This window comes from Eublepharis macularius, chromosome 2, assembly GCF_028583425.1.
Source record: "Eublepharis macularius isolate TG4126 chromosome 2, MPM_Emac_v1.0, whole genome shotgun sequence".
Classification (NCBI taxonomy): domain Eukaryota; kingdom Metazoa; phylum Chordata; class Lepidosauria; order Squamata; family Eublepharidae; genus Eublepharis; species Eublepharis macularius.
This window is the reverse complement of record NC_072791.1, coordinates 92,940,494-92,957,830: the sequence shown is the minus strand read 5'-3', so window position 1 is coordinate 92,957,830 and position 17,337 is coordinate 92,940,494. Positions and strand designations below refer to the sequence as shown.

Genomic DNA, 17,337 nt, shown 5'->3' with positions numbered 1-17,337 from the left:
AGATCTGTTTGTATGGGGACCAGGTTCAGAAATAGATAATAATAATTTATGTGTATAGTGGATAAATATGTAACATTTTCAAAGTTATTTTTAAATATGACTAATTTTGTTCACAATCTGTATGCTGTAATGCACATGATCATAGTACACTATTTAAGAGTTGAATGTTTCTCATGTTCTAAATATTATACCTAAATACGTTCCTAGTCCTATCGCGGCTGTTTGAAACTGTTTCTGTCAAAACAATATTTTTTTGTTTCCTACAAAATGTATGTGTAATTTTGTCAGTGTTCCCCCCCCCCCTTCTTCTTATATGGAAAAAACTAAGAAACTGTGCCAACATAGCACAGAGTGCAGCAGTTTGCAGCTCTCTGTTTCTAGTATTGATTGCTAGAGAACTGGTAGTTTTGCTTGTAGGAAACTAAGGAATTCATATTTTTAAATCCCAGAAACAGTATAATTTTATACAATGTGTGATCATGTTAAAGCAATAAAATAAGCTTGTGGCTGATAAAGAATTTCTGTTTTTATCTAAATTCTGTTTTTACCTAAATTCCACACCAGCCCCCCCAAATCTTTTTCATGGCTTCAGATTTTCCAGAAATCGTACAATTAGAAAAGTTGTATTGTCGAAGACTTTCACGGCCGGAGAACGATGGTTGTTGTGGGTTTTCCGGGCTGTATTGCCGTGGTCTTGGCATTGTAGTTCCTGACGTTTCGCCAGCAGCTGTGGCTGGCATCTTCAGAGGTGTAGCACCAAAAGACAGAGATCTCTCAGTGTCAGAAAAGTTGGCTATCCGCATAATTCTAAACAGAGTTATATCCTTCAAAGCTCATTGACTTCAGTGGGTTTATAAGATGTAACTTTGCTTAGAATTTCACTGTAAGTATTGCATATATTTCAATTTTGCCAAAATTTCTGTTTTTCCCCTGAAAAATACCGCGCCCCCCCCCCATATCTTGATGTTTTATATCTTTAGGATCCCATATCCTAGCCCAGAACCCTAACCAATGTATTATGATGTGTTGTAACTATATTTATTAGTATTGTATAAAAAATTACAAATAGGTCTTTTGAACCCGCCCCCCCCCCCATGCCTACATTTAAAATTAGGTTTTATTCAATAATTCCTCTGTTTAAAACTAACTAAACTTCTTTATTCATCATTAAAAGATGTAGGAGTTCCATCCATTAACTGTTCATAGAATTTAAACATTTTTCTTTCTGTGTGCTCACACTGCACTAGGGAACTTGTACTTTTCCGTCTTCTTACTCCTTGTAATATTAATACTGTAATACTAAGCTGAGTTACACCCTTCTGACTTAAATGAGCATAGAAGGATGTAATTTGATTTAGGATTGCGCTTTAGGTCATTAAAAATATGTGATGTGTCAATGTTATGAATTTCTCTGCTCTTGCAACTGGTAGCCAATGAAGTAAAGCAGGAGTGTAGAAATTTGTGATACAATGACAATGAAACTAATTTTTTCTTTAACTTAAGGTGCTTCTTTCTCCTCAAAATGCTACTGTTGGCAGAAAGGGAGCACTCAGGAATAGTAAGAGGCACATTGGGGGTCTGCCCCAGGCAAAGCAAATTGGTAGAAATTATTGCACCCCTTTCATTAGCAGAAAATTTAGTCTGGATCCAACCTAGTATGTTAAATATTATGTTCATTGCTGTGAGCTCCTTCTAATGGAAGATTTTCTGTACATGTGCTCAGTGTATAAAATGTATACCTGGATTAGAGCTTGGATAAATCTATTCCTATGATGCAAAGCTCTGTTTTATGCATGTAGACAGTATAGATATTTGATTATGTGCACTGTAGCATGCTTGATGGCTTGTTTATGTAAAGTGGTCAACCAGGCTATAAAGAACAGTCAGATTTTGTGTCCATCTGCTGTTATTCCTTGATGCTACCTCAGTGTTAACATTTTCTGTGCTGTGGGGTCCCACTGAAGTTCCTGGCCAAAGGTTACAGGATTCTTTCTGCTGGTTGTTTACTATCAAAAATCTATTGCTGCTTAAGAAAGTCGAAGTCTGCCGTCTTTAAACTGATTTTTATTATTTATTATTTTTCTCCTTGTTTCTGGATATTTCCTCTCTTGTCATATCTCAAAAATCTTTATTTAAGAAATGTTCGCAGTGTGAGATGAAGATGCCTCACACAGACAAACACAACCTCTGCCTGATTTTCCTTAGACAGGGGCATAACATGTCGTGGTGCAAACACGAAAGTGACAGGTCTTCTTGGCTCAAAGTGGCGTTACAGGAGAAAGTACTGTCCAGCTCAGACAAACTGGCAGCAAAGTCATCTGCCATGAGAGAGCCATCGGCCCAATCCGAACCTTCTTCCTTGGGCCAGACCATCGAATCCTATCAAGCATCAGTTCCAACTGCCCTTCCATCAGATTTCTATTCATCAGTGAATAATCCTCTGCCCGCTTGTTCGCTGGAACACAAAAGGCATCACTCCTCAGATCCGACTAGTCCAGAACATGCCACCTCTGAACCACCTGCCAAAAAAGTGAAAAGTAAGTTTCAGAAGTGATTAGCATCTGCTACGCACAGTAAGCGCAGTTGCTTCCTGACTTCCATCCGTCTGTAATTGTTGAGGAAGAAGTCATTAACCCACCTCCGAGTCTTTCACTGCCTCTCACTTGATCTCCACATGAAGGCAGTGTGTCAGATCTGTAGTAAAACTCAGTGATGGGACATCTTCAAGAAGAGTATAGTCCACATCTGGGCTGTTTTGGGCCCATTTTGGCCCTGCTTTGGCCCAATTCAGGCCCAAAACAGCCAGGATTGGGCAGCTGCCAGGTGAGGGAAGGTTCCCTGCATGGCAGCTGCCTGTTCCAGGCCAATTTGGGCCCTATACAGGCCCTTTTGGGGTTGTTTTGGACATCTGGGGCCTATTTCAGCCCAATTCAGGCCGGAAATGGCCAGGATCGGGCTGCCGCCAGGTGAAGGAGGGCTCCCCTGCGTGGCAGCGGCCTGTTCCAGGCCGATTTGGGCCTGATCTGGGCCATTTGGGGCCCATTTCATCCATTTGGGGCCCATTTGGGGCCCATTTCAGCCTAATTCATGCACGAAAGGGCCAGGATTGGGTTTCTGCCAGGTGAGGGAGGGTTCCCCTGTGTGGCAGCGGCCTGTTCCAGGTCAATTTGGACCCGATCCAGGCTGATTCAGCCATTTTGGGCCCATTTCAGCCCAATTCGGGTCCCAAACGGCCAGGATCGGGCCACTGCCAGGAGGGGAGAGTTCCTCACATGGCAGCAGTCTGTCCCAGGCCAATTCGTACCCAGTCTGGGCTGTTTCAGGCCTGATTCAGCCAAAGGGCCTGAAATGGCCAGGATTGGGCCGCTGATGGGAAGGGGAGTGCTCTCCCATGCGGCAGCGGTTCGTTCCAGGCCTATTTGGGCCTGAATCGGGCCCCCTGTGAAACGCGGGAGTGCTCCTGGGACAGCCACGGCCTGCGTGATTATTTCACTTCCTGGAGGTGACGTCATCATATGGTCCTGGTAGCGCATGCACGCACGCATATGTTACCCAGTGAGTTCCCAGAAAAAGTCCTGGAGGACAGAGATTTCAGTCCCATCCTTGACCTCTGTGACCTTAATAAGTTCATTAAAGTCCAGAAATTTCAAATGCTTACGTTTATCCACTGTCATTCAACTTCTAGTAAAGAGTCCAGTAGCACCTTTAAAACTAACCAGCTTCATTGTAGTATAAGTTTTCTGGAACCACAGCTCTCTTCGACAGATGCATCTGACAGTCTTAACGGCTAATTCCTCTGGATTCAACTTTTAGAGACAGATGTATGGTTTGCAGTTATTGATTTAAAAGACGCGTACTTCCACATCTCTATCCAACCTGATCACAGGAAGATAGCTTAAAAGCTAGGTGGGTCAGCTCCTGACACCTTCATATGGGATGCCTGTCATATTTTAACTAGTGTGGTGAAGTAACAGCTGAGTCACCTTGCAGAATTATAATTTTTAAAGAAAGAACTCTTTTTGTCCTTATTCTTACCAAAGGCAATGAACTTTAAAAACCATCAAGAAATTGCAGATTTTTTTTCTTTTTTTTATTCTCTGTGTGCTATTTCAAGTCCTTGGTAACATATTCTGCCAAACAGTGATTCATTTGTGCAAACAGATAATTAGGAGGCAAATGCCACTTTTGACAAGCAGAGTAAGGCTGTCAGGCTCTTTTCCCCTTAGGCAACACCACTTTGTGTTTCCAGTGCTGGATTGTATTTGACATTTAATTTAAAAGCCCTTGGTACCTACTCATAGGACTTTATGATAATAAAGATAAAGTAACTGTGAGCTACTTATGGCAGAATCTTTTCCGTCCAGTTGCCCTCCTCCCCCATGCACACTTCTTCATGCTAAAGTGCCCTATTTGCATTGGAGCACGTATCTTAACCATGAAAATGCTCTAAATTGAGGTGTGGGGAGGGGAGATACTTGGAATGATCTAATACAAAAACTATTATATTTACTCTGAAATAATGTACTGATCCACCTGCCACTGTGTACAACTGAGCACTCAAGTGTGTGCAAACAAATATTCAATAACAGAAAAAGCAATAGCGGTTGTAGATCCCTATTGCACAGTGCCTCTCAAGTTCTTCAGTTTAATTATAATCTTTCCAACACTGTTATTCTCTGTGTGCACTCAGACTTGAGCCATAATGGAGCTGACAGAGAAAATGACAATACCAATATTGGAGTGGGATCTGTCCTTTGAATGGGGAAGTATGTTCTCTACAACAAGCCTTGAGACTTCTAAGGAAGGCCCTTGATGTGAAGATAAATGTGACTGGAGCTCTGTTTTTCTCTCCTCCTCCCCGCCCTCTGCCCCCCGCTGAGCCTGTTGGGAGCTGGCATTTCAGTTATGGCATATTAGAGATAAGTGAAAATGTTAACTAGGCCCCAACATAACTTGAGCCATGGGGGACTGGATTCGGGACTCCGGCTCCCGACCCTCTATGGGGCACAGCTTGTGCCAGTTCCAAGGGTGAAGAGCCTGGGGGTGATCCTAGATGCCTCCCTAAAAATGGACAACAAAATAGAGCAACACGGTAATGTAATTGTCACAACAGAGAATCTCCCGTGTGGTATTATGTCTTCACAATTGTTTTAATAAAGGATATATTAATTGAGTACTGTTTCACAAATTTGTTTATACAGAGTAAGGGATGTAATAAACAATTTGTATATTCTTTTGTTTCTCTTGACACAACCATATACTACACCATATATTGCAACCTCCCTAGACCTCAATTATACAGGCATCTTATGCGTTCTAAAAACAATTCATTAAAGTGTCCCGTGCTCAAAGTGCTATCATGGATGTTATTAAAGTGCAATTGCTTTTGGCATCCTATGACACTATTTCTCATATAGAACTCGATTTGCCTTGCATACAGGTACAATACAGGTACAGTATAAGGGTAATTCCAGATTTCCCTGTTATGTTGCCTTACATATTATCTGTTGCTTTAAATATGTACTCCTGTGCTTTATGTTGTCCAATGTAAGTCCTAGAATTGATTACGTTCTGTTTCAGCATTTCCTCAACCCCGTACTGTATCCTTGCTAATACTATATCTTTGTAAGCTTATATTAATTTACCCTTTGACATTGTTTATGGAAATTTTCTTGAAACTGTATTCATTTACTCTATGACATTGTTTATGGAAATGTTCTTGACACTGTATGGAAATGCCTGCCCTTGTCCTTGCCACTAATTGTACTAATCTCACACTATGTAATCTGCCTTGAGTCTCAGTGAGAAAGGCGGAATATAAATAACATAAATTAAAAAATTAAAAATTAATACTCTGCCTGCCTCCCCCCACCTTTCCTTCCTGCTAGCCAGGTGAGTGGTGGCAGGGGGGCAGTAGGGAACCCTATTTCAAATGGGTGCTGCTTGCTGACACAAAAAAGCCTCCTGGGCTCTTCTGAAGTACCTCTTGCTCCAGAGATGAGAAGAACACCCAGAACTGGCTCAGTTTTGGGGAAAAGATGCCTTCGAGAAGAAAAAAGTAGGCATCAGGAAACACGGAAGCTCTGTCTATGGTACCCATAAGCACCATGTTGGGAATCATTGATCTAGTACTTCCTATTAATAAGAGGAAGTACTTGCCACTAGAGATGGGCACGAAACAGGAAAAAAAGAACCCTGAGTTTCATGGTTCGTTGCATTCCATGAGCCACGAACTTTCATAAAATTGTCCCGTTTTACAAAACGATTCATTAGGTTTGTGATTCGTCAGATCCCGGGGCCCCCTTCATACCCAGAGATGCCAAACTCGCAGGGAGACTTCAGCAGGCTGTCGCGGGCAGGGCAGCCTGGTACAGGTGGTCTTGTCTGATGCGGGGTGAGATGATCAGGGGTACTGGCTGTGGGAGAGTAGTCAAGAATTATTTCAAAGTGAAGGGACAGGAATCCAGCTGATAGGAACATTGTTTCAGGGCAAGTCTGTAAGCAAGGTCAGGAGGGAGTCCAGATGGTCTGATACTGGTAAGTCCAAACAATCAGGCAAGAGCTAGGTCAACGCAGTCCAAGGTCACTAGGATTCAGGCAAAGTTTCAGGCAGTGGTCACAGCATCAAGAGTATAGACTTGTTGCTTCCATGCCCTGCAGCTCTTCTGTGCTGCCCTTTATAGTTAAGGTGCTGATCATAGCCAGCTGCATGAGAGCTCCTTGCTCACTCATCATCACTCTCTAGAAGCAGCTGGCACTGGCTCAGGAAACAAGCACTTGGTCACCTTTCCTGCAGTTTCATCTCCTGCTTCATGCAGTGTTCCCTGGGTGGGGGTGAGCTAGGAGCCAGTGGCGCGTGAGCCTGACGGTGTTGGTGCCTCCGCTGTTGCCGGTGAGCTCTGCTCTTCCAGCAGCTGTTCTCCCTGATTGACAGTGTTGACTGGCTCGGGGTTGCTTGCCTGGGACTTCCCTCCTTCTGAGTAGTCCGCAGCTACACTCGGCACGGAAGGAGTGGTATATGCCCTGAGATGCCCATGTGGATTATTGTATGTGGGAAGTACTGCACGTTCCATTAGAACGAGACTCAGTGAACATCAGTCTAGGATTAAGAATAATGTAGCAGAGGCTCCTTTGGTCCAGCATTATCTAGAAAAAAAGCATAGTGAAAGGGAAATGTTGTTCACCGTTTTATTTAAAACTCGGAAGAAAGAACACATAGCAGCAAATAGGGAGTTGCATCAAAAGGAGACATTCTGGATATATAAACTCAACACTCTTATGCCAAATGGCTTAAATATAGCCAACGATTACACCTGCTTTCTGGGATAATAACAATGTTACTTTAAGGACGGAGATTGTGTGATCAGGGCGTGGATGGCTTTCTGTAGATAATACAGCTGTTAGTCAATGGGACACAAATGGAAGTAATTGACAAATCAAAGAGGGATATGGAAGGTTAACTATGATGAATCTTTGAGTGAGTATATTGTAATATGAATATACTATTGTATGTTTTAAAATTTGGGAATGTATTATATTGTTATGTGTATTTTCCAGCATCTGTGCTCTTTGAGAAAGAAGCTTGGAAACGGACCTTACAAGGATCTGGACCGTCCGTTAGAGAATGCAGTCACAGAACCAACTACGTGTACCTATGATTATAGGTCTTTTTGATCTGTGACATTCACAGTGTCTGGAATTACCCTTATACTGTACCTGTATTGTACCTGTATGCAAGGCAAATCGAGTTCTATATGAGAAATAGTGTCATAGGATGCCAAAAGCAATTGCACTTTAATAACATCCATGATAGCACTTTGAGCACGGGACACTTTAATGAATTGTTTTTAGAACGCATAAGATGCCTGTATAATTGAGGTCTAGGGAGGTTGCAATATATGGTGTAGTATATGGTTGTGTCAAGAGAAACAAAAGAATATACAAATTGTTTATTACATCCCTTACTCTGTATAAACAAATTTGTGAAACAGTACTCAATTAATATATCCTTTATTAAAACAATTGTGAAGACATAATACCACACGGGAGATTCCCTAAAAATGGAGGCACAGGTCACAGCGGTTGTCAGGTCTTCTTTTTTCCACCTGCGGCAGACCAGGCAACTTGTCCCTTACCTGTCTACCTGTGACTTAACTACAGTGATCCAGGCAACGGTCATCTCTAGGTTAGATTACTGTAACTCGCTCTACGCGGGCCTACCCTTGAGCCTGACCCGAAGATTACAGCTGGTGCAAAATGCAGCGGCACACATCATTATGAAAGCACCAAATAAGGCGCATATTACACCAATATTGCGCGAGCTGCATTGGTTGCCAGTGGAGTATCGGATCAGGTTCAAGGTCTTGGTATTGACCTATAAGGAAGGAAGAAAAGGGGAGAAATTACTTCCTCTAGAATACTACTTCACACAGAAAAAAGGAAGTATGCCAATTTGTACAAATACAACTATATTATTCATACAGCACGACGTGAGCAAAGCCTGGGAGATTTATTCTGGACATTGTTTTGGGACCTTTTTCCTCTCTCTTCCTACATGTGTATTGGACTGACTGTTGATATATTAAGTAGCCTTTAGTGCTGTATGAATAATATAATTGACCTATAAGGCCCTGTGCGGACTGGGGCCAGCGTACCTGAGGGACCGTCTCTCCCCGTATATTCCCCAGAGGACCCTCCGATCAGAAGAAAAGAAATTGTTATCAGTCCCTGGCTCCAAGGAGGCCTGCCTGGCCTTGACTAGAGCCAGAGCTTTCTCAGTCCTGGCTCCTACCTGGTGGAACGCTCTGTCTACTGAGACCAGGGCTTGGCAGGATCTACTATCTTTCCACTGGGCCTGTAAGACAGAGTTGTTCTGCCAGGCTTATGGCTGAGGCTGGGCCTCTGCTGGCTGGAGGATACAACATCTACTCCCCTCCCTATGAGAGCTGCCCACCACTGTTCTTAAGCTGCTGCTATGTTCAACTGCACTGTTGCACTATTTGTAATTAACGGTATTGCCGCCATCAAGAAAAAGAGTGCTGCTATTTTTTAAAATATTTTTGTACAATGCTTTTAAATGTTTTATATGAAATGTTTTAAAAGTTTTAATGCTGTTATCCGCCCTGAGCCTGCTTGCGGGGAGGGTGGAATATAAATACGATAAAATAAAAATAAAATAAATATATGAAAAACTAAGAACTAGAAGTCAGTACTTCAGAAAACCGTTCATTTATCTGCTTCCTTAATTCTCTCTAATTGCTAGAAAAGCCACAGTCATATTGGCAAAGGTTCCACAAAGACCAATGAACTTTCATTTCTTGATACTGTTCCTGTACATGAAGTGGCTATTCTTCAGACAGGTGCCTTTGGAGCTATGTCACCAGTGAGTTTCCAAGGGTAAATGAACTGCCAGACTCCTTTGAACTCTATGTAAAAGAAGAAATTATTTAGTGACAGAGATTAAGTAGAGCATTATTTTGTTCAGATATTTGCATTCTGTGTAAAAATTCACTGAATCTATTGGCAGTGCAATCCTAAAACCAATAGGCTTAGAAGGGTGTAACTCTGTTTAGGATTGTACTAACAATTTTTCAGTCTTACTTGATTATCTTAAACATTTAATTAAATAAACACAAAACTTCCATGTATTAGTATTGGTACTATAATACCATTGGTACTATAAAGCTGGTGAGGTGTACTGGCTACAGTGTTAGGCTAGGGTTGGGAGACCCAAGTTGAAATGCGAGAAGGCCATGTAATCCCCACTCAGCAGGGGTGACCTGAGGCCAGCTGCTCTCTCCCAGTTTAACCTACCTCACAAAATTGTTGTGGGAATAAAATAGAGGAGGGGAGAAATGTACGTATGTGCTGGCCTGACCTCCTTCAATGAGTGTGGGGTAAAAATGTAATAGATAGTGATGCTGGACTCAATCCACTGGAAACTCCTTACACATAGACCTTTGCAGCGGTAAATGTGAATAGCATTAGGAGTACCACTGTGCTATCGCAGAGTTCCTTTCACCTCAGTGGACTTAGGCTGAACTCCCTGAGGGATTGTTCGCTGTGAGAAATCCAAATAGGCTAAATAATTTGGAGATTCAAATGCGGGTTATTGACTTTGAGCATTCACCTGTTGTACTGTCACAGTGAACATGCATAGCTGGAAAATATTAAAAGAAAAAGAAGTGTGAATGCAGCAGTTTCTTTGTGTAGTGTGATTCTTTTTTTTAGCCCCGATCTTGTCTTATAGACATTTATTTATGTATTTACTTTTTAAAGGAACTTGGGAATGGAAACCAAGCTGAAATATGTGGGTGTACTTTTAGAGGGGTTGGGAAAAACAGAGACATTTCCTTTCAAAACTAGCAGCCTGTCATACATCAGCATACAAAAATAACATCTACTACAAAAGGCCCTTTCAACTCTTTATGTCACTTTCAAACACCCACTGCCTCTGTGATTCTTCTACAGTGAAATTGCTGCTCTCCGACTGACTTATGGGACACGTGAGTAGGTGATGTGCCAAAATATGCTATTGGTAAAGCAGTATGGTTCATGTAGTTGGGTGCTGTTGCACTGGCAACAGCTAGTCCTAGTATAGCTTAAGTGTTACCTGGAGACCCTTCTCATGCATAACATATTCATTGAAGAAAATGATCTCTTTGAGACTTTGAGGGGAGAGTTATTCAAAGCACGACCATTCTAACCTTTGTAACAAATGAACACATTCTAGAGATGTTGACTGACTAGCCAGATATGGTGCCTCTTCTTTTTATCCTTTTGATGAATTTGTTGTTGTACAGTAACCACATCTATATCGTGGCAACTTGGCCTGATGCCACTGATGAATACCATCAAGTGGCAAAAGTTGATGGCACTAATGAGCTGCTGAGCAGTTGTCAGAAGCATCACCCTTAATGGAGCAAAATTGCTTTATAAACAGACGGGCCAGGAGGCAGGAGTATGACTAATCAGAAATTCTTTGAATTGGCTTGATTCATTAGTAGAGAATCTAGTTTTAATTGGAGCGGGAGGGCTGGCTGTATTTTAAGAGTTTGCTTTAGGATTTCTCCCTTGCTGTTTGTCTCTGTATTTTGCACAAAAAGTTAAGCTAATGTTTGTCCAGTGAGTGACAATGGCATGTATTCATGGCTTTATGTCCTATACTAAGGAAACGCAGGTTCTGTCCTCAAAACAAGTAATGAAAATTAACCTTGTTGCAAATAATTTATTCAGAGTGGTCACTTTCCCCTCACTCCAAGCACATCTCCCATCCACTCTCCTACTCACTATCAGGCACCTGTTGCGTTCTACAATAAAAACGTTTTATCAGTTGCCAGCCTCAAACATGAATCACCAGCTGGAACTGTGTACAAGCTGGAAATGCGGCACAGCTTTATGGGAATCTTGCCCATGTTTCTCTGTTCTTTTTTGGTTTAAAAGAGTCGATGGGCCTTTAAAACAAAAGGAAACCTGGAAGTTGTTTCCCCGGTTTAGAAAATGGGGGTAGGGGGTGGTAGTGGTTACATTTCAAGTTTCATCTTTAAACAGCCTGGGTAGAAAACACATATGCAATGTCATATATAGATGTGGCAAATTGCATGCCTGAAACGGATTACTTTCATATTGTTGTATCTTTATGATATAGGCTTACAGACCATGCATGTTTCATTTAGAACTTACTACTTCAGGCTTTGCAGAACTTGGATGTTTTGATGGTCTTTTTCCCTTGCAAGGTTCATTGTGGGGACAAGAAGACAGTTGTAGGTAAAGGTTGTTTCCCAAATCAGACCTTTTGTCAGGCCTGTCATGAGCCTACCTGTTAACTACAATATGAGTCCCCAAGCAAAAAGGATCCCATTTTGGCCCAATAAAACCTTGTTGAGGGAAAGATGGAAGGCAGACAAGCACTTCACTAGCCAGTAAATGTATTACTCTATCCAAAGTTCAAAGCAGGAAGAGGGGGAATCAAGACAACAGTACAAGATAAGGAAACTGACCTGTTCAATTGCAATAGAAGCACAATAGCTTAATATAACAATCCAATAAAAACCATTCACATTTGCAGAATTTTAGTGTACAATTGCATTGTTTCTAACCAGATGCCCATTTCTTCAAATTATGTTTCTCTCACTTGGCTAGTCTAGAGCAAAGCAACCTGGAGAGAATAGTTAGGGAAGAGGTGGTCCCAAAAAGATCAGAAGGTGCAGTGGGATAAATGGGGAAGACATTTTAAGTAGGAGGGGAAGAGTCCCTAACCAGGCTGGGGAGGCAATGATGCAGGACTGTTCAGCAGTAGAGTAGACTAGCCAAGGAGCTAAGGAAAGAGGAGTGGGTAGGAGGACGTGGAGGATTAAATTCAGGAAGGAAAGTAAGACCAGGGAAAGAAAAACACACTCTGCATGTCCAGAAGAGGGTCCAGAAGATGTGCTTATGGTGCTAGAAGAACGTTCTGAATGGGAATAGTCTATGAGAAATACAGGGGGAATCCTGTGATTTCAGTATGGGAAGGTAAGGTAAGGGCAGTCCCCTGTGCAAGCACCAAGTCATTACTGACCCATGGGGGGGGGTGTCGCATCACGACGCTTTCTTGGCAGACTTTTTATGGGGTGGTTTGTCATTGCCTTCCCTAGTCATCTATGCTTTACCTCCAGGAAACTGGGTACTCATTTTACTGACTTTTACTGGGCTGCAGTACTGCAGCTTACCACTCTGCGCCACGTAGCTCCATGCACCTACCTTTAGCATGGGAAGATGACTTGGGAAAACAGCCACCTACAAAAATAGAGAGGTTGGGATGCTCTTCTTATGCACCTAGATTTACCTGAGTACAAATTTGGTGCAGAATTAGGATCTGCAATGGCATTGGGCCAAAGGCATAGGATTTAAGCTGCCCATTGGTGACATTTGGATTGGATTGAAGACCCATCTAAGATCCACTTCAGGATCTAAGACCCCATTTGTACAATAGTCAGAATGTGAGGTGCCATAGGACAGTTAAAACTCTGTTGCAAGGGGGTACCAGAGTGATGTAACAGGATATAGATCTGGTTGCAGATGATTGAGTCAGATAAGTGAAGAGTGGCCTGAACCTGATGACAGTGGTCTGGAGATGAGGCTGATGGTCCTTCCTGGGCTCTTGATTGAGTCAGTGGGGAAGTCTGTATTGTGTAGGAGATTCTGAGAGGAAGGCATTATTGTCTTGCCAACTTCGGTCATTGCTTATGGCCATGGATGTTAAGGAGGTTTGCATAGGCTACTCAAAAGACTCTTAATGGTCCCCTGAAATATTCAGGCAGCCAAGCTACTTCCTCTTGAAAGCACCTGGAGGAATACCTGCCTTTGATATCAAAATGGATTAATTTCATCCATGACACTGACTTCTGAAGGCCAAAGGGCCTTGAGATGCAAAAAGACATGAGTCCCTATGGAAGGGCATGTGAAAAGGACAGGTGGTAGTTTTACATATGTACTGGCAAACACATTATTTTGTAGAACTGTTACAGACACTCTCACAAGTGCTTATGTGCTTTTGCTTTGATTCTGTATTGTTAGATCTGTCCTTGGAATTGCCGTACCTTTCAATACTTTGCAAGGTGAAACACTGACTGGTTTTATACCTGGCAGGATATCTGGCTAATAGGATGGATGCTTCTGAACCAAGTGAGCTGTTTCAGCATCCTCTTTGTGCTGCTTATTACTCTTGACCTGTGCAAGGTTTTTTTTTATTTTTGTGAGAATGCCTTATGAGCCATTTCTCATAGAAATTTTTGTCATCCTCTAGCAGAGCTAGTTGATGAGAAAATGTGGCTTATTACATTCCCTTGTTGACAGCAGCCTTGCCAGAAAAATCTGGTGTTCATTATGGCATTTTTTTTAATGCTACTTTGGGTGAAACTTACAATTTCAAGTTTTTTCCCCTCTCACAATTCAAACGAAAGTGTGTAAAGGATCTGCTAGATTGCCCTGCTTTGCAAATGGTGGCAGGTTTTTTTAAACCATCCAAAATAATGCACATCTGCAGTATACAGCATCACTTTTACCACTTGTTGCCAGTTTGTTATCACATGCTATGCTGCAGAAATCACACTGCCATGGAGACAGAACTGGAGAGGCTTTTCAGCAGTTGTGGTGGGAAACTTTCATTTCCAACACCCATTAAAGGAAGCCTGGTGGTTCTTTGACAGGCATGCGTGGTGCTCAGGAAACAGATATTAATCTCCTTGTCATAGCCCTTGGAAAGCAGCATCCCTTGCAGTGTGTTGTCCTCTTCTTCCTGGACAAATAAAGGCTCAGTTTTCTTCTGGATTCCCTATATGAAATAATTGCTATAAATGTATGAAAGGAGAGGACCTTTTTGGACAATTGGTGTACAGTGCAAGAATTGTTCAATTAGTACAGACTAGTCTGTATATAGGTAAAGGTAATCCCCTGTGCAAGCATCAAGTCATTACTGACCCATGGGGAGACGTCGCATCACCACATTTTCTTGGCAGACTTTTTACAAGAGGTTTGCCATTGCCTTCCCCAGTCATCTACACTTTACCCCCAGGAAACTGGGTACTCATTTTACCGACCTCGGAAGGATGGAAGGCTGAGTCAACCTTGAGCCAGCTACCTGAACCCGGCTTCTGCCAGGATCGAACTCAGGTCATGAGCAGAGCTTGGGCTGCAGTACTGCCGCTTATCACTCTGCACGGATACCATGGACAGCCATTCTCCATAGAAGCTAAAATGACAAGACTTAAGGCTATCGTACTTTGGTCACATCATGAAACAACAAGATTCTCTGGAAAAGTCAATAATCCTAGGAAGAGTGGAAGGCAGCAGGAAAAGAGGAAGACCTAAAATAAGATGGCTTGACTTAATAAAAGAAACCACATCCTCCACTTTGCAGGATCTGAGCAAGTCTGTTAAAGATAGGACGTTTTGGAGGTCTTTCATTCATAGGGTTGCCATAGGTCGGAGACGACTTGACGGCACATAACAACAACAACAACAGTCTGTATATGCAACAGAATATGATGGTGGAATCCTGAGGAAGAAGAATGAAAGATAACAATTCAAATTGCAGGTGTTGATGGGGATATCATTTGAAATGTTCTCTCATGTTACCAATAAAATACACACAACTCCCTATCAGAAGAAAACTAGTTTAGCTCAGTTGGCCTAGGTTTCTGTTTGCAAAGTGTTTGTTTGTTTGTAGCACAGCATTAAAAATGTTATCCCCCATTCATTGTGTTCTAAAGTATCATGATCAATTCTATTGCTTCACTTAGGAATTTATCTCAATGTTTATATACAACTTGCGGCTAAGAAATTGAAAGTGGTTTGCAGCTTAACGTATTAGGACAATATAGTAAAACAGAAGGAATCCTCTCAGGCTTGTAGGAGCAGGTGGCAGGAGATCCTTGGCTTTGTCTCCTCTCCACAGTCCTTTCAAGAGATCTGGGAAGGGGTGGGAGGGGTGCCTTAGTTCGACTTTGTCAGGTCCTGTGTTGTTTTCAGGAGATGGTAGCATGAACTCCCTGGGCAGGGCTGGGCTTTCCCACTTCATTCTACTGAATGAATAACTCTAACCTCATTTGCCTTCCTGATTATGGGGGAATGTTGCGTCTGTCCAGGCTTCCAACCGTACGATGAGTTCCATCTTTCCTTAAGCTCACATAATTATTGAGATTATGAGTCCAAAATGCTGACAATCTATTATGTGACTTCTTATGATAGGTAACCCAAGTCCCATTGCCTAGGTGATTCCCCTCCACCCCGATTTTTAAAAACATTAGTTTTATTTTTCTCCATTTATTTCTTTAGCAACTGAGCACTTATCACTGTATCATCTACTCATAGTCAAGTAACCTTTGTTTTATTAAAATAGCTATTTCCAGGCAAGGCTGTCCTTGTTCACTCTAGTAATACCCTGCCATTTTGCAAATGTTCACTGTTATATATTTAGCTGATTTAAAGCTGAAATGTTGTTGATTTGGTTTTTAAAAGTAGGATTTTCTTTCCTGCAGCAACTGACATTTGCTATTTGTTTTGTTAAAGTTTTCTCTCCCAGGAATTTCATTACATGTGTACTGGCTCTAAAAATGTGCAGAGGGGCTATGAAGCTCTTCATTTCTCAAAAAAGAAGATAGATGTGGTAAGAGAGGAGCCTGTGCCAATAGTTATCCAACCTTGTCCCAAGGCAGGGACTACCACAGCTGCAATCACCCTTAGAAATACTTATTGAGCGGAGTGGACTGTTCACACAACCACTGTTTGTTTTTACTGTTACTGCTCCTTCTTTCTGCTGTCACCATGATATTCTCTCTCTATATGTGTATATGTACGTGCCATCAAGCTGCATCTGACTGGTGGCAATCCCAGCAAGGGACTTTCAAGGCAAATGAGAAACAGGTTATTTCTCATTGCCTTCTTCTGCAGAGTCTTCCTTGGTGGTCCCCCAAACAATTAGCTTCTGAGATCTGACGAGATAGGGCTATACCATACCATTCCATATCCCCATGATATTCTAAGTTCTAATGTAGTGATAGTCTGAACCGTTTAGTTTACTGTTTGGTAATATGGCCTGTACTTTTATTTATGTTCCAGAAGACAAAAGGCTTGAGGATTTAGCAAAGCTAAATTGAACAAGCTGAATCTTATTCTGCATGCTCTAAATAAGGCACCCTATTTAAGCAGCGTGAATTTATGCACTGAGTTAGCAGCTGTTGTTTAGAGCAAGCTGGATGTTCTTTAGGATTAGCAGAACCTACTACAAGAGAAGTGCTAAGATTGGCTGTCAGCATAATGAATGTTTTGCTGCTGCTCTCTGGTTTGCAACTCATTCTTTCTTTGCAATCTCTCTCTCTGTAAATTCTTTATTAACATAATTTCAGTGGTGCACAAGATCCTTTAAACAGTAACAGTGAATCACATTCTGGTTTACTCTAAACCTTTTATTTGAGATAAGATTGATTCTGGTATAAGAGCATGCTTTGAACTATATCCAATTTTGAATTATACTCGTCAAGACACCTTCATCCTATTTATTTAGCGGATTTGTCAGTTTGGCTAAGTCTAAGCCTGGCTGCTACATTGGGCAAGATGGGCTTTTGTTTGGGGCTCTGGATATGTGCCCAGTGTGGTCAATTATTTCCTCTTTTGCTTTAGTTTACCTCTGTTTACCTCAGCTTTCCTTGTTGTTGCCAACAACCATTTGTTGAAGCAATATTTTGGGCTGCAGCAGGAGGGGGAGAGGCAGGGAAGTTGTGCTTCCATGGACTTAAGTTCTTCCATACTCAAACATTTTAAGCAGGATCCAAGCCTTATTGTTTTGGCTTTATTATCAAG

At 41.9% G+C, this 17,337-nt stretch overlaps 1 protein-coding gene across 2 annotated transcripts in view; it reads left to right on the top strand.

Annotated features, from left to right (window-relative positions):
• TRIM44 (tripartite motif containing 44) overlaps window positions 1-17,337 on the top strand; it is a 149,471-nt gene that overhangs the window by 39,670 nt on the left and 92,464 nt on the right. The window lies entirely within an intron of this gene.